Source organism: Poeciliopsis prolifica, unplaced genomic scaffold (genome assembly GCF_027474105.1).
Source record: "Poeciliopsis prolifica strain line A6 unplaced genomic scaffold, Auburn_PproV2 SCAFFOLD176, whole genome shotgun sequence".
Lineage (NCBI taxonomy): Eukaryota > Metazoa > Chordata > Actinopteri > Cyprinodontiformes > Poeciliidae > Poeciliopsis > Poeciliopsis prolifica.
The window spans coordinates 146367-172324 of record NW_026562551.1 but is presented as its reverse complement, the minus strand read 5'-3'; the positions used below and the strand labels follow the sequence as shown (position 1 = coordinate 172324).

General features: G+C 38.2%; 2 long non-coding RNA genes, 1 other non-coding gene and 1 pseudogene across 3 annotated transcripts; 1 reads left to right on the top strand and 3 right to left on the bottom strand.

The window, feature by feature from the left end:
• Window positions 1-2697: 2697 nt before the first annotated feature.
• On the bottom strand, window positions 2698-4744 carry LOC129356504 (uncharacterized). Its single transcript, XR_008605418.1, has 3 exons — window positions 4553-4744; window positions 4201-4290; window positions 2698-3020 (listed from the first exon to the last, which is right to left on the bottom strand). It is a non-coding gene; the product is annotated as an uncharacterized LOC129356504 (long non-coding RNA).
• A 5273-nt stretch (window positions 4745-10017) lies between these two features.
• LOC129356515 (uncharacterized) lies at window positions 10018-11289 on the top strand. The gene is made up of 4 exons (XR_008605422.1): window positions 10018-10095; window positions 10791-10881; window positions 10976-11151; window positions 11252-11289. It is a non-coding gene; the product is annotated as an uncharacterized LOC129356515 (long non-coding RNA).
• A 3480-nt stretch (window positions 11290-14769) lies between these two features.
• On the bottom strand, window positions 14770-14841 carry trnae-uuc (transfer RNA glutamic acid (anticodon UUC)). Its single transcript has one exon. It is a non-coding gene; the product is annotated as a tRNA-Glu (tRNA).
• Window positions 14842-15526: 685 nt separating this feature from the next.
• Window positions 15527-20628, bottom strand: LOC129356492 (nonsense-mediated mRNA decay factor SMG9-like; annotated as a pseudogene).
• Window positions 20629-25958: the final 5330 nt, after the last annotated feature.

Below are 25958 nucleotides of genomic sequence, written 5' to 3'. Positions count from 1 at the left end.
AGGCCCCAATAAATCAATGTCCACAATGAATAAACCTGGTTATGTGTAAACATTACGATAAACCAGCAACTGTGGATTATCTATAAATGTAAATATAATTAATCGCACAGGTTATAGCGTCATATGAAAACACAAGAAAATAATGCATGTGCCGCAACTGCAATCAGCACAACAGCTGCACTAATTAAGCGATCTTAATAGCGTAAGCTAACGGCTAACTGTAGCTCTCGACGATACAAAGCACACCGCAGCAAGCGAATACATATTAAACATGCTAGGCACAACACATCCGTCCCGCATTTACATTCGAACTAACAAACTACATTATTACTTACATTCAAGGGACGCACACGGGAGAAAGAATAATGACGAAGCCTGCTTTGAGAGCCACACTACTTAATGCTCAGATCTAAAACAGTATACAACAAGCAAGCACGTGGACCACCTAGTGGTCGAAATAAATACTACATCCAAAAACAACTTAATGAATAAAAATCAGAGGCTGAAACAGGTGATTAACTGTCTTTTTGTACACTAAAAAGGCAGAAAAATCCAATTCGGATGGCGAGCCTCAGCCCAGAGACCCAGTGATATGGTAGATAGTGACCCGACTGGTCACTATCCTTGAAAAACTGAAGAGAATTGACTGACACATTGGAAGAGACTAGACAAACACTGAATTGACTGATACATTAAAAAGACTGTTTTTTATGTTTTTAAAAAAAAAACGTACGTAATTTTGTTTCAATTGTACATGAAACTAAATTGTTTTATATGATTATTTTTGCTCTTTCTTATTGACACTTTGTGCACTCCCTTGTTATTCACAGCTAGGCTGCCTAGAATTTAGAATCTTTTGATCAGCCCAACTTTTTCAAATATGCTTCAAGAGTATTAGTATAAGTCAGAAGTAAATTGAATTACATGCCACTTACTATTATCAGGTGTATTTAAAGTAACTTTCCTTGTGGGTTACACCATGCAATGTTGCATGTCTGGCACAAAGGCCATCAAAGAAGAATGAGTGGATACAACACAGTAACCATTTGAAGCACTTTAGAGGCCTTTATTTTTAAAACACGAGTCAAGAGTATGTGGGCACCATCCCAGACATGTAGACAGAAGCCCAGGCATGTTGGCATATACCTGGGAACCACTGAACTGACATGTGCACGCCTCCTTCTGGCCCTCTGTCATGTGCAGTTCTCCTTCTAACATGGACCCATTGGCCCCTTCAGGTGTAGGCAACTGCTCTAAGGTGTGGACCTCCTTCAAGTGTGGATGAGTGGCTCCTCTCCAAGTATTGAGCCAGAACCTTCCATGCCTGTGTGTCTGTCTCAAATCTCCACTTGTCTCACACTGCTCACTCGTTGGCCATGTGGAACAGAAGCCCTTGGGCCAATAGACCAAAGTCCCCATGTGACTTTAGGACCCTCACATTCTGATACCTTAATGGAAGCACAATTAGCAGTCACAGGAGGCCATTGGAGTACAGTGAATTCATTGTCATTTTTATCAGTGAAGAAGATTACTGACTTTTTATAGGGAGAAACTTCCGTCAAAACCGTACTTGGTAACTGTCTGTGTCCTAGAAATACCTGATTCCTTTGGTAGCCCTTCATTGAAAACCTTGAATCGCTCTTAGTCTGATCCCTCCCCAATGGCAGCCTGCCCTGGGAAGCCTCACTATTGGCTGAACCCCAAGACAAAATCTCCATCTGGGTCATGGGGATACTCAAACCCCTCCACCACGTTAAGGTGGCGATTCTTGCGGAGGGGTCACCAGCAGATCGCGATGGATGTTTAATCCAAGGGATCCCCCATCCTGAGCAAGCACAAGGCAACAGTGGAGAGGAAAACTCCCTTTAAAAGGAAGAAACCTCCAGCAGAACCAGGCTCAGGATGAGCAGCCATCTGCCGAGGCTGGTTGGCTTCAAGAGGGCAAAAATAAAAAACACACAAACACAAAACTGTCAACAAACCTTCTGAAAGAAAGACAGATTCAATTACAATATTAGTTTACAATACACATGTTACAAAAGGTAGATCTGGGAAAGTCTATACAATAGATATTAACAGAAAATAGTCTGAACCTGTAGCAGTAAACTACCTCTCACTGGAATCAGTCCCGAAAGAATAACATGAAACAAAAAGTTAAACTTCAATATCTGTGAAAGAACTTAAAGAATTGTGTTAGTGCATCATTATCTACAAAATCATGTTGCTGTATTCCCATATCCTGACAGACAATCTTTCAATTTGATTAAGAGTTTAAGTTTGTGTTTGAATATGTTAATGTTATCAGAAAGTTTATGTCGTTATGTTGTCAACCATGCAGCACATATTCACAGCTGAGGAGATTTTGGCAGACCAATTAACCGAACAGCTAAAGTTTTATTGTGGGAGGAAGCCAGAGCACCCAGAGAGAACCCACAAATCCTACTTTTATTATTTCTGTGGGAGGAAGCCGGAGCACCCAGAGAGAACCCACAAATCCTACTTTTATTTCTGTGGGAGGAAGCCGGAGCTTCCAGAAAGAACCCACAAATCCCACTTTTATTATTTCTGAGGGAGGAAGCGGAGCTTCCATAGAGAACCCACACCTGCCAATTTTAAAATGTCTGTGGGAGGAAACCGGAGCACCCGGAGAAACCCACAAATCCTACTTTTAAAATGTCTGAGGGAGGAAGCCGGAGCACCCGGAGAAAACCCACAAATCCCACTTTTATTACGTCTGAACCTCTTTCTGAAAGGTAACAGTGCTACTAACTGTGCCATTGTGCTACTTATGGTTGACTGTGAGGACTTTTTGTGAGGAATTAAAATTAATTGTGTAAACATATACAAAAGAGATATATCAAAGGGTAAAAAAATAGTTTTCTCCATATGTCATCCATTTCTCCTCGTCATTTTGCAATTTCTCCATGCACTCTAAAGTTATAGAGGCAGGTGTAGTCCGGATGACCCCAGTTGCTGTTCACCTTTAGAGTAACATGACGGAAGGAACCAACTTTATCGGCCTGTAAGGCAAAAGAGATACAAATTAGGGAGGTTAGATTGATAATCCATAGTTGCAAATAGATGATAGAAACAAAGGAGGTCTGTCTGATGGAAGCCTAGTTCAACTTTCCTTGCTGTAAATACATTTTGCATAGTTTATCTCAAGATAGCGAGGTAATTATACTGATATCTTGCTAACCAGAAAACAAAATGTTCTGTAGTAAGACTGGGATTTTGTTGTTTGTTATACAGAGACAAAAAAATGATTGCTTTGTGAAAAGTGTTGTGACTTTTTTACACTTTTATTTATTTGTTAAGTACAATTTGCATTTTAAGTGACTTCCTTACAATTGTATGTTGAGCATAATTTACATGATGATTATTATTAATTTAAATTAACATGATTGTAAATAATTATAAAAGCTACAGTGAAACATATTTAAGTGCGAGGCATAATTTATTTGAATAGAGGAAGTCTTTTATTTTGAAGAATGCTAAACCGGATGTGGTTCTGTATTTCGTCACTGTCTTGCTTCTGTTGATTTTGGTTGCTAGGTAACAAACAGCTGTGATCAGCTGTCACTGTTTTCTCCTCAATAAAACTGAACAGAAATGTTCAGTAAAGAAATCCGAGTCTCCGTGTTGATTGAAGAATCTCCCACATCTTAATAATAAGAGGTTGACTTTTTGTATTTTGTTACCGTGATGTAATAAAAGTCTCAACGAGATTTATGCCAAGACAACAATATTTTCCTCCTTAATAGATGGCCAAATAAATCTACAGTTTTTTTCCATTTGTTCAAGTTAAACACTTTGTATCTCTGTGTTTTGGAATAGTTATGGTTCAATAACAAAGCTTAATGTGGCTGCATTACATTTAGGCACTATTTTATAGACAACTTAACTAATTGATTAATTTTTCAATGCTTTTTATCAGTTACCACTACTCTGAAAGTGCAAGATTAACATACATTTTTATGGTTTAAGTAGAGTTTTTCATTGAAGCCTTTTGAATGAAACAATAATACGGTACTTTATTCAAAGTATGTTTTTAAATTGAATGCTAGTAATACCCAGAGAAGAACCTTATGATTGTATGTTAGAATATATGATCATCATTTCAATATATCAATATTTATAACAGGGTAGGTCAGTCTGGAACTGTATTTGGTTAATAAAACATTAATTTGACATATTTACAGGAAGTTTGAAGGTCTGTATTTGGTCTCCATCTTCATCGTATTGGAAAGTTCCCAAATGAGTTTCCTCATCTTCTAAATTCTTTGCTCCCTGAGACAAAATTAGATAAAAATTCAGTTCATTATCTTGTTCTTTCAAGATATGTGAAAGTTAGTCGGTGTATCAGAAAACATATCACATCCTGAGATAAACAGAAAATTCATTAGTGCAGACAGAAAGTTTGCATGGTTTAGAATGAGATCAAGCAATGTCATATGGAATCAATGCTATCACATTTTGAATGTATACTTAATATATACTATACATGGCTATATCTATATTACACTTTTGACACTCATTTTATTTGACTTACATATACAGAAAATTCTTTGGGAGCACTAGAGACAGAGGACGTTGGGGACACAGTCTTAGCAATGTGACCCAGGGACACATGTCTGATGGTGGCTGGGTGTGAAAGTGAGACGCCCAAACGTCCCTGGAAACCTGGAAAGGCCCAGCATTTTCCAGGTTGCAGACGATTTTTTCCCTGAAAACAGAGAACAAAATTTAAGTGGGTTACCAAGACTAAGAGAAAAGTAAATCATAAGGCTAAATATATCACCAAGAAACACCACTTTTATTTTTTTAATGATCTGATCATCATTCAAACCTTAATAACAATGCTGGCCAATAGGAGGTCTCTTGAACAATTTCCCAAACCTTCCAACTTCTTTATTGATGTCATAAGCCTCTGAGGTCATCTTGTGTAAAATATTTGCTCCTGTACACAAAACACAAAACAGAAATAATGTGAGTTAGAAAATTTTAATACTGAAAATTTGAAATCTAGTTGATGATCTTATTTGTAATGGCTCGCCTTGAGACTCCAGAGCAAAGTTGGGCCACAGGTCTGCTTGTGGCAGAAGGTAGTCAACCTTCTGCTCCAAGAGCTCCAGGTTGGAGAGATGTCTTTGATCCTTGCGTCCAAAGATCGTAACCTGTGCACAACATAAAAATTAACAGCTTGTTCTCATGTTTGATCATGATAATTAAATCGGTGTTAAGATTAGGAAGAGAAAGCCTACCATGTCTGTTAGAGTTGTGAGAGACAACTCTGAAGATCGTGAGTGGAATGAAATAATACAGCAAATACATCCTGATGAACATGAGCAGAAGACAACAGTGAGACAAATTTCAAAATACAGACTTTCTGTAACACTTACAAATTGACTGTAGGAGAGTATTTACCAAAAGTGACGAAGATGAGAAGACAAAGACTGATATATCAAAACCACCCTGCAACAGAGTCATCATCATCTGTCTTTCTCTGTCAATCACATTGTCACCAGATAATGTGACCTTTGTCTAAATGTGATTGCAGGGTGGTTTGCAGGACGACCTGTTAGCGCCTCCTTATGGCCCTAGATGAAAAATATACAAGTGAGTTAAATGTACACTGATCCGCAGATGACTGCATAAAACATATGACTTAATGAAAATTGATGATTTAATCTACCTGATTGGCGTCTCCCTGTATGAAATAACAGGTTGTCCATCCATATCATAGTATCCGTTGTTTCTCAACGTTCACTTCTTCTTAGCATGACTGTAAAAACCAAAGACATGCAAAAGTGGTACATTTTGGTACAAAGCATGTCCAAATGTACCAACACAACTCTACAGTAAAAGTCATTTTCCTCGTAAACACTGTAAATTTAAAGATGTAATATATCAAAAACTTCATTTAATGTTGATCAGAACATCATTTAGTTACCTATCAAATCAAATTAATCATTTCATGTGTGAAAATCACCAACCATCCATAAAAATTAAAGGAAACTTTCTTTTGCAAGTAGAACTCCTTAATATTTTTCTGCTGTTTCAATACTCAGAGAAGTTTGCAAAAATGCAAAGGTGCTAAAAACACAAATAAGACATTTAATGTTTACATCAAAAAGTTACTCAAATTGTTTTGATGTTGAGCTAAAAAAACTGATTACTAACAACTTGTCTTGCTCAACTTATTTTCAACATTGCTGCACACTTCATTCAATACTAGCACAAAATGTCATTTTTTTCTTTGCTTCACTAATTTCTAAATAAATACTTACTCGAAAAACTGAAGCTCAGTTCAATTTCTTGAATTTTTTGAAGTAATCTATCCGACGTCTAACTCTTCAAATGGATGAATTCCTGTAGGAACTCGGCTCTTATTGACAAAAGTTCCAAAAGCGCCTGATGACAAGTCAGCTTATGTGACATCAGAATGCTCCACAGAACCTGCCCACAATTCATTTCTGCCTCTTTTAAATTCATTTAAAGCATTTAAAAAATTAAGGTACGAAAAAAAAATTATCTTGTTAAATTAGTCAATCAAATCACTGCTCTAAACAAAATCAAGAAATGTTTACTTCCCTACTGACATTTACATGCAGTTATTGCAGTTTTTTAGACATTTGATAAAACATTTCCGTTATTACTGCAGAGCGCTTTCTCTACACCGACACACTGGATTGTACATTTCCTGTTATATATTTACAGTTCAATATGCACATCATGTACATTTGACAAAGTTGTGCTACTTACTTGCACATTATCAAAAAGTTTCTGCTATTCTTGTTATTGTTAGTCCTGTTTTCATATGCACTTCAAAGTTTTGGAACTATTGTGTGAACTTGTATCTAATGCAGCTATAAAACTGAATAAATGTAACCCCAACTTTCTATATTTGTGTATGCATGGTGGAGAAAGGGGACCTATTACATTGCTTATGGCAATGTAATAGTACTATGCACAGGACAATCCATGACAAGCACAGAAGTCCACAACAGTTCACCACTGGAGTTTAGATCAGCGGGTCCATTTACCCAACCACATCCCTCCATGTCTCACTGACATTGCCCCGTTGCAGACCCCAGTAGAACAAATGAATACCCGTGAGAGGCACACTCCAGTACCCCGTACCAAAAAGGGTGGGTAATCTGAACTGTTGTTTTGGCCCATAAGGACAGACAACGGTCAGAACCCTGAACCTCATGCACTCCAGTGTGCATGAGGAGCACACTGGAGCCCCTAATGAGTGTGCACACATGCATGTGCATGAGGGGCACATGCATACTGGAGCATGCATGTGCATGAGGGGCACATGCATACTGGAGCATGCATGTGCATGAGGGTCACACTCATGCACACTCATGCCCTCATACTCCAGTCACACTGGAAGCACTTCCTCAACCAGTGTGCATGAGTGTGCCATCCGTTCATTAAAGTGTGCGCTACTCTTTCTGGAGTTATTTTTAGAGTCCTCCGAGTGCCTGCACGTTGGGGTTCACCCCAACGTGCAGGCACCAAGATGGGACACATAACTGCATGAAGGCACACTGGAGCCCCTCATGCACACTGGAGCATGAGTGTGCATCAGGGGCACACTCATGCACATGCATGCCCCGGCACATGCACACTAGAGGCATGAATGCCTGTGTCTGTGTGTGTGTGCATGAGGGCACATGCACACTGGAGCATGATGAGTGCCACCCTTTCTGGAGTGCCTGCACACTGGGGTAAACGCCAACGTGCAGGCACCAAGATGGGGACACAAAACTGCATGATGGGCACACTGGAGCCACTTATGCACACTGGAGCATGAGTGTGCATGAGGTGCACACTGGAGCATGAGTGTGCATGAGGTGCACACTCATGCACATCTGTGAGAACAGCTCGGTTGTCGTAATTCATCTGTGCTGGAAGAAGTAAAGTTCATGCAAGAGACCTTTCATTCTTGTCGTGCATCTGCAACTACCACACGCCTCCATCACACCGGAGACCAAAAGCACAACATATTAAATAAAATCTACTCAAGAATAGAATGAAAACTTAGAGATGGTGATGTCTCTAAGCTGATTACAACATGCACCTCTTAACTGTGACTGAGTGCAAAACTAGATGAAGTGGCTGATTTCCTGCCCCATTCCTGACCTTCAAATAAAAGACTCAATGTACTGTCACAAAATTAACACTAAAAACCTTTTTACAAGAAATTAAAGACAGCAACCCCAGTTGTTGATCAACTTTAGAGTCACATGGCGGAAGGAACCAACTTTATCGCCTGTAAGCCAAAAATACAAATTAGAGAGGTTAGATATCTCACTGTCGTCTTCTGCTCATGTTCATCAGCTTGTATTTGGTGGATTATTTTCCTGCACTCACGACCTTCAAAGTTGTCTCTTACACCAACTCTAACAGACATGGTAGGCTTTCTCATCCTAATCTTAACCCTGACTTAATTTTCTGAACAAACATGAGAATGAGCTGTTAACTTTTATGTTGTGCACAAGCTACAATCTTTAGATGTAAGGATCAGGGACATCTCTCCAGGCTAGAGTTGTTGGAAAAGGTTGACTACCTTCTACAAGTTGACCTGTGGGGTAGCAGATGCTATGTCTGTAAACAGATATGAGCAAATCCTGAGTTATCTGCACTTTGTGGATAACTGTACCCACCAGCCGGCAAACACAGACAGGCTCTTCAAAATAGCACCAGTGCCAAGTACACTTCAAAAATATTCCTGATGGCAGCAAACCCTGAAGGATTCCAATCAATTGATGAGCAAATAATTCCCTTCAAAGGCCAACTGTCAATTAAGCAATACATACCCAAAAAGCCCAAACCCTGGGGAGTAAAAGTTGGTCAGGGTAGGGTCCTTGGGTTATATGTACAAATTTGAAATATACCAGGGCTCAGCAATTAGGGGTCACAGCAGTGGTTTGGGAATGGCTGGAGATGTAGTGATGCGCCTTTGAGATGACACAAAGCCCAAAAAGGTGTTTTTTGTGAGGCCTTAAAAGACCTTGACATCTATGGCACAGGTACATGCAGCAGAAACAGAGTGAAAGGAGCAAGTGAGAAACTTAAAGAGTGAAAAACAACTGAAAAAAGAAGGCAGAGGAGCCTGCTCTCTTGTCAGCACAAACAGTAACATCACTGTCACAGGTTGGCTCAACAGCTCAGTCATCCACATGGCATCGACCTGTGCAGTCCCCTGAAGACACGGCCGAAAGATGGCTGAAGAAAGAACAAACCAATGTCAGTGTCCAAAGACCATACTTGGTGGCCCTTTATAACCAACACATGGGTGGAGTGGATCTTGTTTACCAGTGTGTGGCAATGTATCCCCACAGATGTAAAAGCAAGCGATGGTACATCAGAGTGTTCTTTCATTTTTTGGATGTGACTGTTGTAAATGCCTGGCAACTCTACTTGATGTCTGGATTGGAAAAGGTGAATCTCCTCATCTTCAAAGCATCTGTGGCCCGTGCACTGATCAATTCTGGCTCCAGTCAGCAAAAAAGAAAAGGAAGACCCAGTGGAGCCCCACCCCCAGCAAAGTGGAGTTAGGCTTACTGCTAACTTGTGTTAAGAAACACTCAAGGAGAGCAGGATAGGGACATTCGGACTACCTCTATAACTTTAGAGTACATGGAGAACTTGCCAAATGACGAGGACAACAAGGAGGAAATTCAAAGTCAACAACTAGTCAGGCCTACAGCCAGCAGCCTAAATTATTGATTTAAATACATCTAATGATTGCAAAAGCATTAAAATCATAACCTCGTGTATTTTGTATTTATTCATACATAATTTACATAACATTTTGTATGTATTTTAAACAATAACATTTGAAACAATAAAAAAATTTCAAAACGGTTTTCTTTCCCCCTGAAGTCTGGAGCATCGTTTCACATTAAGGCGCCTGAATTCAAACGGGCCAATCAGCGCGCTGCGTTGGGCTCCAGCGCAGACAACGTCGATCAGCTTCACATAAGTTTCACTTTGGACTATGGAGTCAAGCGATCATCACTTGTTTCCCAAGTTGTTTCAATTTAGTTCTGTAGCCACACTTGGACTTCAGTTAATTCGGTAAGAAAATCATCAAATGATCTAAATTTGCATATTTATTAACTGTGTTGTGCTGCAGAAAGCGAAGCATTAAAAGTTAACCATTTAGATTAAAAAACAGCCTTTTCGCATGTTTCAGGGACGTGTGATTTAATTTGACGGTTGTATAAGTGAAGCTTGTTTTAATGCCTATTGGACTGGATTTTTCTGCTTTTTTAGGTCAGCTAACCTTATGGCTGCATTCTTTCAAAGATGTATTCTTGCAGCATGTGTAGGTAATCGGCACATTTAAGGCAGGAAAATAGATCCAGAATTTGTTTGTAATCAGATTTTAGCTCAATATCATTTTAATAACTCTTGGATATAAATATTAGATTGTCTCATTTATGTTTTTATAACCTTTATTTTTTTGCATTTTTGCAAACTTCACTGAGTATTGAAACAGCAGAAAAATATTAAGGAGTTCTACATGCAAAAAAAAGTTTTCCTTTAATTTTTATGGATGGTTGGTAATTTTCACACATGAAATGATTAATTTGATTTGATAGGTAACTAAATGATGTTCTGATCAACATTAAATGAAGTTTTTGATATATTACATCTTTAAATTTAGTGTTTACGAGGAAAATGACTTTCACTGTAGAGTTGTGTTGGTACATTTTGGACATGCTTTGTACCAAAATGTACCACTTTTGCATGTCTTTGGTTTTTTACAGTCATGCTAAGAAGAAGTGAACGTTTGAGAAACAACGGATACTATGATATGTATAGACAACCTGTTATTTCATACAGGGAGACGCCAATCAGGTAGATTAAATCATCAATTTTCATTAAGTCATATGTTCTATGCAGTCATCTGCTGATCAGTGTACATTTTAACTCACTTATATTTTTGATCTAGGGCCATAAGGAGGCGCTTAACAGGTCGTCCTGCAAACCACCCTGCAGTCACATTTAGAGAGAGGTCACATTATTCTGGTGACAATGTGATTGACAGAGAAAGACATATGATGATGACTCTGTTGCAGGGTGGTTTTGATGTCTCAGTCTTTGTCTTTCTCGTCTTCGTCACTTTTGGTAAATACTCTCCTACAAACAGTCAATCTGGAAGCGTTACAGAAAGTCTGTATTTTTAATTTTTTTCTCACTGTTGTCTTCTGCTCATGTTTTTTTCAAGACAACCTCAGAAATATGTGAGAGCCATTTAGGATGCAGAATACTTTGGATGTGTGACAGCTCTCCCTATTGCCACACCGAGACAATAATGGTAATTGTTTTCTGTTCTCCCTTAATATTACTTTACATATTGGTTCATGAATAGTTTATATTTGCATTGTTTTCATTCGTCTGAGTATCTAGTTAACTACTTGTAGTGCACTCGTTTAGTTAACTTTATCTGTCAGTTGTTTGTATTTTTTGTTAAAGGCAACAAACTAAAAAAAAATTGAGTTACCAGTTTCCTGTGGACCTACAGCTGAAATCATAAAGAGAGCCAGCTGATGACCTTATATGGCTGTCAACTTCCCCAGTTGGTTGTTCTATTATTGTTCCATTCAAAAGGCTCCATTGAAAATTTCTATTTAAACCGTAAAGATTATGTCAATTCTGAACTTCTAGAGCTGTGGAACGAGACTGGAACTGATTGAAAGCATTGAAAAAAATAATCAGTCAACTTTGTAGCAATTATATTGTCTAGAAATAGTGCCTAGATGCACCATCATGCCCACCTGTAATGCAGCCACAGAAAGCTTTGATATCAAACCTATTTCAAAACAGATACAGAGCGATAAACTTTGAACAGATGCAAAAAACTATTGATTTTTTTTGGCTATCACTTAAGGAGGAAAAAAAATTGTTAGCATAAATCTTGTTAAAAGAATACATCAACTTTTATAATGTTTTGACAACAAAACCTCTTATTACAAAACAATAATTTTTGATGTCTCATGATAACGAAAAAATTCGCCTAACAGTTTGTTTTCTGGTTTGGAAGATATCAGCATAATTGCCTTGCTATCTTGAGAAAAACTATGTAAAATATCTTTACACTGAGGCCAGTTGAACTAGGCTTCCATCAGACAGACCTCCTTTGTTTCTAAGGTCTGTCTATTTGTAACTATGAATTATCAATCTGACGCTCCTAATTTGTACCTCTCTTGACTTACAGGATAACAAAATTGGTTCCTTCCGCTGTGTGAATCTACAGCTGAACAGCAAATGGGTTCATTCAGACAACACCTGCTTCTACGACTTTAGAGCACATGGACAACTTGCGAAATGAAGAGGTTAACAAGGAGGAAAGGGGTATAGGCAAACAAATGAAGAAGAATGAAGAAGAAAAACAACACACATACATGAAGGCTCTCAGACAAGTACAACAGCAACCAATTACATTTTCTTGTTAACCCCCATCTTGGTGCCTGCACGTTGGGATTTACCCCGGCGAACGAGAGGGTAGCCTCCCTCCACCTGGGAGTGGGGGCACAGGTTCTGTCTGTTATTTGTGCTTACACAACAAACAGCAGTTCAGACTACACACCCTTTCTGGAGTCCTTGGAGGTGTACTGGAATGTGCCCCTCATGTGGATTCCTTGTTCTTATACAACTCAGAATAGATAATTGAAATAAAGACACCTTTTGAAAATATTTTCTGTAATATGAATTTTTTTATATAAGTTGTAGCAGTCCCTCAGACCCAAGAAAAATATGGAGAGCTTGGACGGGTGCGGTAGATTCGCATTTAGTGCGATGGAAGCCAAGTTTTGAGAACACCATGAAAACTAAAGAAAAGAAAATACATGACATAGTAACATTACCTTCACAAACTAATAAAGCTCTAAATATGCCACTTCAGAACAATGATCTCCAATCCTGTCACAAAGAAGAAGAACATCCTCTTCCTCCGACTCAACCAAACTATAGCGTCCCCTACTGGCTACTATGGGTAACAAACTACAATCAGCATATATAATGAAGCGGGCATTTACAGAAGTTGAGGACAAACACTAAGTAGCTGACAAAAAATAAATTACTAAGCATAACAGTATCAACACACACACATGACTGCTTCTGTTCTAAGCCTATTCCCATAGCAGTGGATTTCCTCACACTCTTTTTTTCTCTAACCAATTATTGCACTGAACGAAGCACGTACAGCTCCTTTTTAACAACCATCTTCCCAATTCTGAGGCTGGATCTTCAACATCCTCAAGTTTGAAAAACCAGGATCTACAAACCGTGTGTTAGCTTTAGTGGCTAAGTTTTGTCTATGGTCTGTTGTTGCCTTGATATCAGCTGAAAAATTTTGAAAAACCTAAGCACTGGATTGTACTGGCCAATTACTGAACACAACAAAACAGTTGTACCAGTAGCTTGCAGATATTTTAATTTGTGCATCTTGCAGCTACTGCTAAGAGCAATAGGGGTGATCAATAGTCGGTCGCGGGAAGGTTTTGAGTTTATCTCTGCAGCAGGAAGCTGAGACCAGCACTTCATCTTCTGACAGGCTCATCAAAAATATTCACCAAGATCTGGAGCTTTATGAAAATAAAGGCTTAAAAATTAAGACCGACTGACAAGCAGAGCAGGAGTTTAAATGAGCTAATCAACCACCTGTGTTCATGAGAGGCTCATTAATAATCAATAACTAAATGTCAAGCCTGGAAACCTGATGTCATAAAGGACTGAATGTTTATAACGTGATCTTTGCTCGGCTTACGGGGCGCAGGCGGTTGCCACGTAATGGGTGTGCTTAACGAGAAAAAGTAAAAAATGTGCGAGTGGTTATTCTATATTTGTTTACCTTTGCTGTGGCGCATTAAAGCCGCTGTAGTTTATTTTCTTATATCAACTTTAGAAGATTTGCCTTTACCTCTGCAGAGCTCTTTGGTTCCTCCTATCAGTCTGGAGTTTCTCATATTGATGTCATCAAACCAAATTTCTACCAGAACTGACTAACACCTGCTGGCCTCAGGTTTGAGACCAGTAACTTCAGAATCTCAGAGGTCAGTGTGTGGTGTGTTGCTGCGATCAAACCTGTTATATCTATGATGTTTTTTATTGTTACATATAAGGTCTCAGGTTTTGAAAATTGGCCGACAAAGTCTGACAAAGTCCATGTGCCAGGAATTAGTTTGGTTTTTAATATGCAGGTTACAACTGATCATTTCCCCTGAATCCATAAAAATGATCATTTATATAATGTGTAATAAATGTAATTTCCAACTCAGTTAGCACTGTTATTTTTTTTTTTTTAAATAATCATTAACTCTAGGGCGTTCAGCCTAAAAACTGGGTTAACGCCCAGATCAGGGATCATCTGATCAGGACTGTGAAGCATTCACAAGCACTGCCAGTTGTGTTGAGACGTTTTATAATGTCTGTGATGTGGCTCTCTGGTTTTGGAAAGGTGGAACCAGTTAAGACTAGGATTTCTTGTGATTCTGCTGTCCTTAAGTACCATCAGGGACCTTTGTGTAGCAGGCGGTGTTTGACAATCAACACCTACGGGGATTTAAAGATTTCCTAAAACAGAGACCGAGAGGACAAGGAACAGGACGTTCCCTTACCTGGGCAGTGAGAGACCCAATCCTGACCATCAGGGACCTCTGTGTAGCAAGCAGTTTTTGACAAATCAATACCTACAGGGCTTTAAAGAGATGATCAAAACAACCTGGAACACGTAAAGGAAGTGATTTCCCTGACCGGGAATCGAACCCGGGCCGCGGCGGTGAAAGCGCCAAATCCTGACCACTAGACCATCAGGGACCTTTGTGTTGCAGGCGGTTTTTCACAATCAATACCTACAGGGCTTCAAAGAGGTGATCAAAACAACATTGAAGGTATAAAGGAAGTGTGTAGTACATTCTACATTTTCATCACCATTTGTATCAGTTCAGCTGAAACGGAGAGTCAGACTTTGAAAAAATGAAACTTTATTCAATTTATTTAGGTAAAGCACCGTAAAATATATTCAAACTAAGTACTTATTTAGAAATTAGTGAAGCACAGAAAAAATAATAATTTAGGGTAAATTTTTCTTTTTCCTTTTCATGTGAAAAAGATGTTATAACAATCCTGTATCAAGTGTCCATCGTCTGTTTTTCTTGGACAGTTATATCATGCTCCTCACAACTAAAATCTCTCTCTAAATGTTACCTCCCAATTAGTAGGGGAGTTTGCGACTCCTTCTGACCCCAGGTGGAAAATATACAAGTGAGTTAAGATATACATTGATCAGCAGATGACTATGAGTTTTTAAAAAATTTCTAATTTAATACTGGTGTCTCTGTATGAAATAACTGGCACTGCATAAATGTCATAATACCCATTTCTTATCAAACGTTCACTTCTTCTTAGCATGACTGTAAAAAACAACAGACATGGAAAGGTGGTCGGTGACTGGTACAAAGCATGTCAAAAATATACAACACAATTGGACAGACACTTTAAATCGGTTTAATTCGATGTTTTTTATTTTTGTGTCTTTCTTAAAATAGAATTTACAAATTGTTTCTTTTACCAAAGACACTGCACTCCACAAGTATTGTCTTCTAATATTCTCCCTCCTCCACCACTATACTGTGTGGAGCAATTTAAACTGTACAGTTCATCATTTGAGTGAATGAGTCTCTCTCAGGCAAGCATTGTTCTTCAAGAATAACTTATTCAATATAAAACGACCCTGAAGATCCAAAATTTAGCAGAGGAGGCGGCTGTACTCAGACAGAGCTGACGACTTTTTAACACCGTCCCAGATACGCGCAGCGTAGTGAAACCTGGACAGAAAAACATAAAATAAATATGGTGGAAAGTAGATTAAAAAAAAGACAAGATCTGCAAGTCCATAATGAAACTTACAGTGGTTATAATTGCAGCTGTATTGAAATTATTATGGTTTAACAGAAGCAGTAAAGAATACTCAGTTTTTGAGAGGAGGCTTCAAATCTCATTAAAATACAATCCTATTGGTTAAATACTTTAAAAACAATGTGGTCTTTTGAGTTCCAGTTTTTACATTGTGGTATAGAAAAAAAAAAACCTGATGATTAACGTAGAAAAACACCAAAACACACCAGTTTTTCTCAGTGAGAATGGTGTGGACAGCTGACAGCGAGGCATGGCCAGGATCTGACTGCGGAGCTTGGAGACCATGGTGGAAAAGGTGGGGTGACCTCTATAACCCGGCAGCAGAGAGAACAGTGGATATGTTCCTGCTCCTAAATACAGTTGGAAAAAAAATTAATGAGTGACAGAAGACTAAATGTTCCCTTTCTGATATAAATATGCTTTTTTAACCAACCTGTTTTGTTCAAGTTATCCTCTCCATCATTTTCTTGGACCGGAAGCAGAAACATGTTGACTTCAGTGTCAAGGTATTCCTGTGCCAGTCCAGGAAAAATGTTGCAGTCCAACATAGACAATGTACCTGTGAAGAACACCAAATATTGGTTGAAAAATTACCTACGTTTATGTTTTTTATCCTGAAGCAGATGTGACGTTGCTTCTCATATCACAGCAACTGCTTTACTTCAAAGACTCAACTGCTATATGTGGAAATTCAAGTTCAATCATGTTTCCAATGTATATGTCCTATTTAAAAAGACGCATTTGTTTACAGTGTGCGTGTATATGGCAATGTGTGTGTCTGTATTGAGGTAAAAAATGTTTTATTCACAATCATAATTTTTACCACATCCTTTGAGACTTCCAGATCATGGGGCACTGAATGAAACCAATGTAATGATGGGAAACAGCTTACACCAACTATTATACAAAAAAGGATCATAATAATCTCCTTGTATGAAAATTACTGAATTTTTACAAGTGTGACCAAACTTTTCAGCTTTATAGTTTTTAAACTAAACTCGATTTCTCAATAGTTGAGCTTAAACTGGATATTTCAGAATAGTTTGCTTTTAGAAGCAGACATTTTCAGCAAGGTTTTGTACAGTGTTGCACCTTTGTATTTAAGATGGGAATATGCCATCAATTTATCCACCACCGTATGCATGTTTCTTAACATTTCTCGGACAGAAATCCTCCCGTCTGGACTTATTCTGGAGAAAAACTAGACGAAGGGGGAAAAAACTTAGAGACATTCTTATTTTCAAAATGAGAGAATCAGGTTGATGTGGAACATTCCCTTTGCGGCTCCAGAAGAACACCCACCAATATGAGGATAGTACTCTGCACCATCATCGCTGCCGGAGGAGCCGGTGCTGTCATGGCTTGCAGATGGGGTGGAAGGCTTCAACATCTCAGCAGACTGCAGAAACCTACCGACAAACAACGTTACCCAACATCCACAAAACAAATGACTCAAAAGACATAAATTACACACTTTGCATTGCTTTGAAAAGGAGTATTCTGGTTGTTGTCAGAATCACTGTGTCTTATACTTTCTTGTAAGCTTAAGCAATTAAAAAGAACACAAAAGCAAGTGCTTACCTGTACAGGTTTATGTCAGTAAACCAGTCTTGAACCACTATAACTACGTGGCACACAGTAAACAGGAAGGCAGCGATCTGAAGAGACTGTTGGCAGATTTAAAAGGAAAAAATTAGTCAAACTGTTTGTGTGACTTTCATTCAAAAATGAATTAAAAGGTTTGAAGTAAAGATTAATACTCCATACCCCATGGCTACCTTCACGTAGCCTACTGCCCTCTGCAGGACAAATACAAACCTGCATTTCCACATATGTGTGAGGAAGGTTGTACTCTGGGGGCAGCTTTCTGTCGTTGTTGATAACGTGGTCAAGTATAAACGGGCTGAGAATAGGCTGAACAAAAAAGAAGCGATGCATTTACAAAAAATAAACTCCTATTCAGTTCTTCTGAATCCTCAATAAGAGTGTGTACAAACAAACATCTTACTTGTGTATCCAAAAAGATGACTCTCTCCTGAGTGATGAAGAAATCTATACCTGTGCTCTGATTGCCTCCCCTTTCCTTAATTTCTTGACTCTGGGGTCTAAAGACATAACTCCTGCACAGAAGAAAATATTATTCCACCAATAGTACACAACAATTTTTATGTGATAAGTAGAAGACATTTTATTTAAATACAACATTTTTGCAGACATGGAACACATAGACTACAGACGCTGTATGTCAAAGTGCATCATTAGGCAGTATAGTTCTCCCCCCCATCCACCTATTGCTGTTTAGCAGCCAGCTGAAAAAAAGGTTGTTACACTTTTACCTTTGTTACAAAAACACAGATGTTTTTGGGTTGGAAATATTTCTGCTTATGAGCAAGAGACAGTTATAGTGTTAAACCTGCCACATTAAATATTCATTGTGATGCTTTAGACTTAGTTTGGTCTATTTATGTGGGAAAACTAATTTCAGGAGAGTTTAACAAAACTAAAATTCCTTTATTTCTGAAAATACATATTTCACAGTCTTATATGCTGAGCTGGTGTTGAGAAAAGAGTCTAGTATTAGTTTTAGTTTAGTCGAGATAAAATGAGATTCCATAACACAGATTAAATGTTTTCAACATGCATTGCAGCAGAAGAATGAGTAAAATCAAAATATTACTCAGTAAAACTCCCTTTTAATCTAGCGCTACACTGGACAAAGTGACAAAATAGAGTTAAACAGAGTTATATACAGTTAGTGATAAGCCAGAATTCAAATCAAGAATAAAACATTAGTCATTATACATCTAAAGGAGGTGGATTTCACACTACAACTATTATTTAATTTATATAAAGTATATGTTAAATGATTCATTCATTTGATAAGTTAAATTACATAACTGAATTATTTAGACAGAAATTGAGAACAGTGTAAATTTGTCTTATTCTAGGTGCCAACATCCAGCTTACCTTTGATCTTCCTCAGGTGTGTTGGCAGATAGCAGTGACATAATGGTTGATTTCCCAGTTCCTTGCAGGCCAATGACTCCCACCACCAACATGTCTGTCTGATCTCTCAGATACTGCAGAAAATCCCAACAAAACACAACGTTCTCGAAGTTCATTCAGCACACTTTAAATCGGACCTTTTCATTAAGCCACTTCGCTTTGATGAGTTAAACGTAGTAACAAAAAAAAAACATCACTCGCCTCCATGGCACTGTCACACCAATTCATCTGATCATCCACCAGCTTAATACTGTGCTTCATTTTCTCTGGATGAAGGAGTTTAGACTGACCGACCATGGCTGAAAATCACAAACAAAGAAGTGATTTTCCCTTCTATTGCACAACTTTCAGCTGGGTTTAGTTTTAGATTACATTCATACAATGGCAATAAATACACAACTAGAAGATGTAGTAGAGTAATAGGAAGCCATTGTCAGAACTCCTTGCCAACAGCTGTGACAAGCATCCTTCTGATTGTATCTCTAATATTTTAAACTGCAAAACGGAAAACTACCGTTTAAATAGATCGGATGCAAGCCAAAAGGGATGCCTCAACTAATAACCAGGTCCGTGGTGATCAAAGTCTATAGCTGTCTGTGAGTACTGTAAAAAGAATGTTATGCAACTAAATATTAGTTCAGAAATTTACAAAAAAAAAAAAAAAAAAAGCTTGACACATATTTTTTCCCTAAGTTTATACAGTAAATGTTAAAGTTAAATAAATATACAGACACTGCTTGTTCAATAGCTTTTTATGTTGTTTTCCTCACTTTCTGTAGAGTGAAGACCTTTTTTTTTTTTGGAAATAAATAAATTATAGGGATTTTAAACACCGCTAAAAAAGAAAAGAAGGTTTTAAAGCCATACTGACTTACGGTCCACAGCATTGCCAGAAGCCCCCATTCCTCGGTTTTGGATCTGATAAACAGGTTGTGTGGGTCTCTGACCTTCCCTTTCTACCTTAGAAGGTCCAGGACCAGAAGACTGAGCTGCTATCTCAGGAGGTGTCCCTGGCTTCCCTCCATCATCCCTGGCTTTCATCAGCATTATGGGCTTTTCCAGGAGTGGAGCTCCACTAACAGGTACATTCTGGGATGGTTTGGCCTTGGAAAAATACCCCCCCAAAAAAACAGTTATAAGAATCGATCACGTGGTATTAGAGTAAGAAACACTTAGAGCTGCCATAAACACAAAGCTGATAGAAAAGCTTGTTAAAAGCAGCTAAATAAAAACAAACTGACCTACCCTTTCACTTGGAGGCTTTGCAAGAATGATAGGTGTTTTTTGGATGAGGGGGCCTGGTGGATCCTCACTTCCATCCTGACCACGAAATTGTACACACACATATTTACATGTATAAACAGTTTATCACATGAACAGGACGTGGTTCCTTCTTTAAAGTGTATGTTTGTAGTACCCTTCGTTCTCTCGGCTGGTATTCTCGATCGCGACTAGGGCCAGACAGATTTTGTCCAGGGGTCCATCTCTCTCTCCCGGCGTCGCCTCCTTCTCCTCCCTTGCCCGTACATCCCGGGCTGGCTGTGACCGGACTCTGACATATTGGCAGCTGTTAAATACACAACACCCAACGGCAGGTATTCAGTTAAACCAATTACTAAATAGTTTTAAGCGATGCCTATGCGTATACCCGACCTGTAAACAAATGAAGCTAGGACTTCCGGGTGGCATGCTCGTTTATCAATCTGACGCTCACCGTTACAGTACGCAGGGGCGGAAATAGTGAATAACCGTATAACTCCGCTCGCGTGGAAATCGTTTTGCAATTAAACAAACAGCCCTTTCCGTCTACCAAATAAGCTCGTACTAAAATCTACATTTAATAATAGTTCCTTTTTTATCGTTATTTTATTTGTACCGTTTGTTAATAGACTCGCTTCTGTATTTGTAGCAACCACAGGTTCTACAAAAGATTTACTCACAGGATAATTACAAATACTTTTCTCCATTTTCGGATTTTCATTTGGAAATACTTTTGAAACATTGTACCGTCCCCTTCCACTGTAAAATAATCCACTGTTTTAAATGTTGACCTATCACATAAATGTCAACAAAATACATTGAAGCATGTTAAAATCATGTGACATAACTGTAAATTGTAATGGCGGTCGAATACATTGTCAAGTCAGATTTCAAGTAGAAACGCTAATCTGAGCATAATTATGCATTGTGATAGTTGTACGATCTCCTCTTCCGGTCTAAACAGGATGTGGGTGGAACCGGTATGTTCTCGGACGCCATCAAAAAATTCCCCCCAGTTTGAAAATGTCAGAGTTTTTTTTTTAAACTACATATTTATTATCCGTTTTATGTGAGGTTCAATGCTTATAATATTACTTAAACCACAGTTTCTGACGCACGCCAAAAACGTCTTTTTCAAAGTGTGAAATGTTTGTCGTTCAAATCTACCTCATGGGAGGAATTATATTTTCTGTGCTCACCCTTGACCAAGAGAAAACCGTTGGTAAGTACACAGTACCTGCGCAGGTAGTTAGACATACTGCGGATTTACACCACAACTTTGTGGGGACTAGAAATACTTTTGAGCATTCGGTTCAGTATTTACAGGCTAGAAATACTTTTGAACATTCGGTTCAGTATTTACAGGCTAGAAATACTTTTGAACATTCGGTTCAGTATTTACAGGCGCCTGAGGGAAAATCGGGGACAATTAGTGTTGACATTGTACGTGTTGGTCTTTTTGGGATTATTTAATAATTTGTAAATTGATAAATACCAGATATCAGATTCTTAGGAGCGAAGGTGTATCCCTTTGATAGCATGTGGACAGAAAGTGTGAAAAATCAATGTAAAGTGGACGCTGTGAGGGGTTACACACAGGAAAAGTTAACTAGTAAATGGTAACTTTTAATGTTTAAACCTAACTTAGCTTGGGCATGAACGAAACTGTTCTATATAATGGGATACAATTAGATTCATAATGTACTCTTACATATTGCATATTAAGAAAGCCAGAGAGGGAGACGTGTTCAAATGCCATTTAGCAAAATTAAGAAAAATTATAACCAAAGCATGTATATTACAAAAACAGTGATATATTTAAACCATTTACTCCTGTTCATTTAGATAATTATTTACAACAAATGAAACCAAAACCATTTTGGCAGAAAATTGTAATATTATGTAAGACTAATAATACATTTCTTAAAACATATATATGTATATACATTATAATCAAATAATACATGTTCTGGTCTAATTTTACTGTACTTACTGTATCAATGTTGCATGGCTTTTCAGGTTGCTTTAATAGCAGCTTTTAGCTTGTCTGATGACTTTCATCTTCCTCCTAGGTAACGTAAGTTTGCCCAATCATGCACTGCAATTCCCTGGTTTTTAAAAACTTTGTACTTTTAGGGGTGTGAGCATGCACCAAGTACTGTTGAGAAACAAAAATCAGCATCTTTATAAAGCTTTAGATGAAATGGCCCTAACGCTGAAGGATCATTTTGTTTGCAAAAACTTTAACATTCATGTTATTTGTGCTTGGATACAGCACCTGTGAATAATCAGACTCTTTAGCAATAACTTTACCATCCTTCCTAAGGCTGCCAGTCACAGGTGGCTGGATGTCTTTCACAAACTTGTTAAGAGATTGTCATAATAGCACTCTTCCATAGTTGTGTGCACATTTTTAAAAATATAAATTTGGTTTTTAATTTTACTTCATTGAAATTAACAGAAATAGTTGAAATATATTGTTCTATGTGCAATAAATCTGTAAAATATTTTTTTAAATTGTATTGCTTAGATAAAATAATTTTTCAATCATGTAATTTTTGAGGTACTAGACAAGCTAGACAAGTTCAAATTACAATTAGAACTGATGAAATCTTCTCTGCTTAATTTCCAGGGGGCCAGAGGCTGGCCTGGGCAGCTGCTTGTGTCTGATGCCACTGATGAGCAGAGAGTAAATCTACATAATCGCAGGTGAATCGTGAATACTCAGACACCAAATGTTTGGCGTGTGGCTAAACAAACCTGCAGCTTGATGTTGCACTTTCAGAACTGCAAAATCCAAATCGTCTGCCAGATCTGGAGAAATTTTTTCATTGCTTGAAGACTCACACAACTTGCCGCTGGATAATGCAGCCATATGACTGTTGTCCCATCAGTCTTTTTCTACCTACTGAAAACTTTTGGGGCATGCAAAGAGCCACACTGCAGTCTTTTTCTCATTTCTAAATTGTGTTCTCTTATGTTGGAGAATTTCTAGTCATCATTGTGCAACAAAGCACAAAATCTGATCGCTATTGCTCAGCATCAAACTTATCAAATGTTGGAGATGTATCGCAAGGCGTCTGAATACACTGTGGAATATGAAGTCGGTGAGGATGATGAGACTGTCACCCAAAGTGACTCTGATGAGAAGACATCTGATTCTTGTGAAACCTCTGAAAACTCTGATTCCGAGGAAACTGCTCTACCTCCCCCCATCAAAAATGGAGAACCTGCAGCAAGTGTGGTCGGGGACCTTTCAGGTCGGTGAAGCGCCATTTGCTTTACTGCCGTGGGGTGAAGGACAAGTTCCAGTGTGTTTTTTGTGCAAGCACTACTTTTTTACTGAGGATGCTCTACAGGAACATCACATGCCTCTGTATTTGTGTCACAGCTGTGGTCAGGTTCTCCCCACTAAGAACTCATTCAGCCGCCACCCGTGTCCCAGAGGAGTCAAATCCACGTTGGTACTCTTCTGCTCCGAGTCGATGCCGAAAGCATGCAAAATATGCAAGTCCTTTTTCTCATCTGATAAAGCTTTGTCAATCCATCTGACCAACGTTCACTCATCTGAAATCAGCACCAAACAGTACATCGTTGCTGATTCATCTTTGCTGGCAGGAGCCACAAGCGTCCAAACCCAGGCTGCTAAGAGGAATCTATGTGTTGGTCAGGCTCATGTAGATCCCGCCACCCCAACCCCAGACACTCAGGCTCTGAGGCAGTAGCTTCTTCTACACTCTCCATTCTAGCCCTGTTTGAGAACGAGAGCCAAGAGTGGGCTCTGATGAAGCGGATGAACACAGGATGGCGCTCGAAAAACGCCTTGCCGCTGCAGGCAGTGTGGCGCCGTCTTCCGGCAACCTTCCTTCGCCATCAGCCACCGCTACCTCCATCGAGGCCAGCGCTCCTACCTCTGCCAGTGTGGCCGCGCATTCAGGCACCAGCTGCACCTCCTGCGACACTGCGTTCAGCACGCTGAGGCCTTGAGCTACATCTGCGTCGGCTGCGGTGACACTTTCTCTGGAGCAAAACTTCTAACGCGCCACATAAACGGGAAATCATGGAGAGGAAATCAACGTGGACGGACAGTGAAGGAAAGTGAGAATAAAAAGTGCAGGATGCCCTTGATGTGTGACTGTGGACTGGTGTTTTTAAGGCCTTCGGCCTACATATGGCACCAACTTAAAAACAGAACTAAAAGGAAAAACCTTTGAAGAAGTGCTGTGTCAGTGCATGTTTTGGTATAATTGGAAACCAGTGATGAAAAACCAAAAACCTATAACATTTTTTGATTTTCAAATGAAGATGCAAAATCTTGAATACAAATAACAGTTTGTCTTTTAGATTTTCCATTGAAAATACTGAATACGTTTTTGTTCATTTCCTTCTCCAAATTTAGAATATAAAATCTAAAGGCCACAGAACTTAAATATGAGCCTGATTTCTCTACTGTTCTCACTTTCAAACACTATTCCACGTAGGTTTGGATTTTGTTTCCTGTTCATAATAAAAACTCTTTAAACTCCACATTTTCTGTTTCTTCTGTTGTCTTTGTCTAATATTTACACTTGTTTAATGGATTTATGCATGAGGAAAAATGCAGCATGGTTTTTATTTACTTTTCTTCACTCCAAATAGTTCAAAGTACTGAGTTAAATCAAGTTCCCCAGTAAAACACTTAATCATTTATTTTTTGTTTTAATTTTTTGTATTTAAGTATTTCAGTAACACATCCGGTTTATCCTTTAATAAGAATTAATACTGAAGAAAAGCAGGTTGATAATTGTTTTGGTTTTGTATAAATACAAATTAGTTTTCAGGTAGCTACCATATTGGATAACTTGTGAAGTGTATTAGCAAATCATAATGATCTCTAATCTAATATTTAGTACTATGACTTTAAAAAAAAAGTACAGTCTAGAAAATCTTTATTTTACGTAGCATAAATTAGTCCAGACTTCATACATCTGTTTTGTAGGTTTTGAAAGAGAAATGATTCAACTTTCTCCAAATGACAAAGAAGTGAAATAACAATGTACTGTTGGATTATAAGGCAACTTTTGTGCTTTGTTGTTTCAAAATTGTTAGAAAAAATAATAAGCCTCCAAATCAAGTTTTTTTTTGTTTTGGTTTTTTTTTTTTTAGGAAAAAGTTTTTAGGAAAAACATTTGTGAAGGAACAAGCTGACCTGTAGTCATTTTGAAGTTCAACTGGAATAAACAGGTTGCTTACTTAACACTTGACCACTAGATGGAGCTATCGAGTTACTCAGGCAGTTCTAAGCCAAGCTTCTCATCAGATAAAAGTATTACATGTGGCTACTCATTTTTTTTATGTTCCCACTGATTTATGTCAAAAATAAATTCTCTTAAGTCTTGGTGATTAATCTTGCATTTTGTGTTCTGGAATCCATATTTTAGAACAATGGCTCAGGAGTAAAAATAATAAGACCTTAGCACTTGTTAGAAATGATGTCAAAATTTAAGTGTTTGCAAACAGAAAGCACTGAAATAATCATTAAACAACAATAAAGAAAAGCAATTTGAGGTTTTCCTAAAACCTAGAGAGAATTATATAGAAATCACCTCAAAAAAAATAAAACAGAACTAAAATCATCTCAAATTCCACAGGAATAATGTGGTAATAATTATTCATAAAAAAGTCAGTTTAGACAAACTTTGATAACATAATGTAATCTACAGTTCTTTTAGATCAGTTCTTTGTCTCACTGCACAGCAGACTTCCCAAAA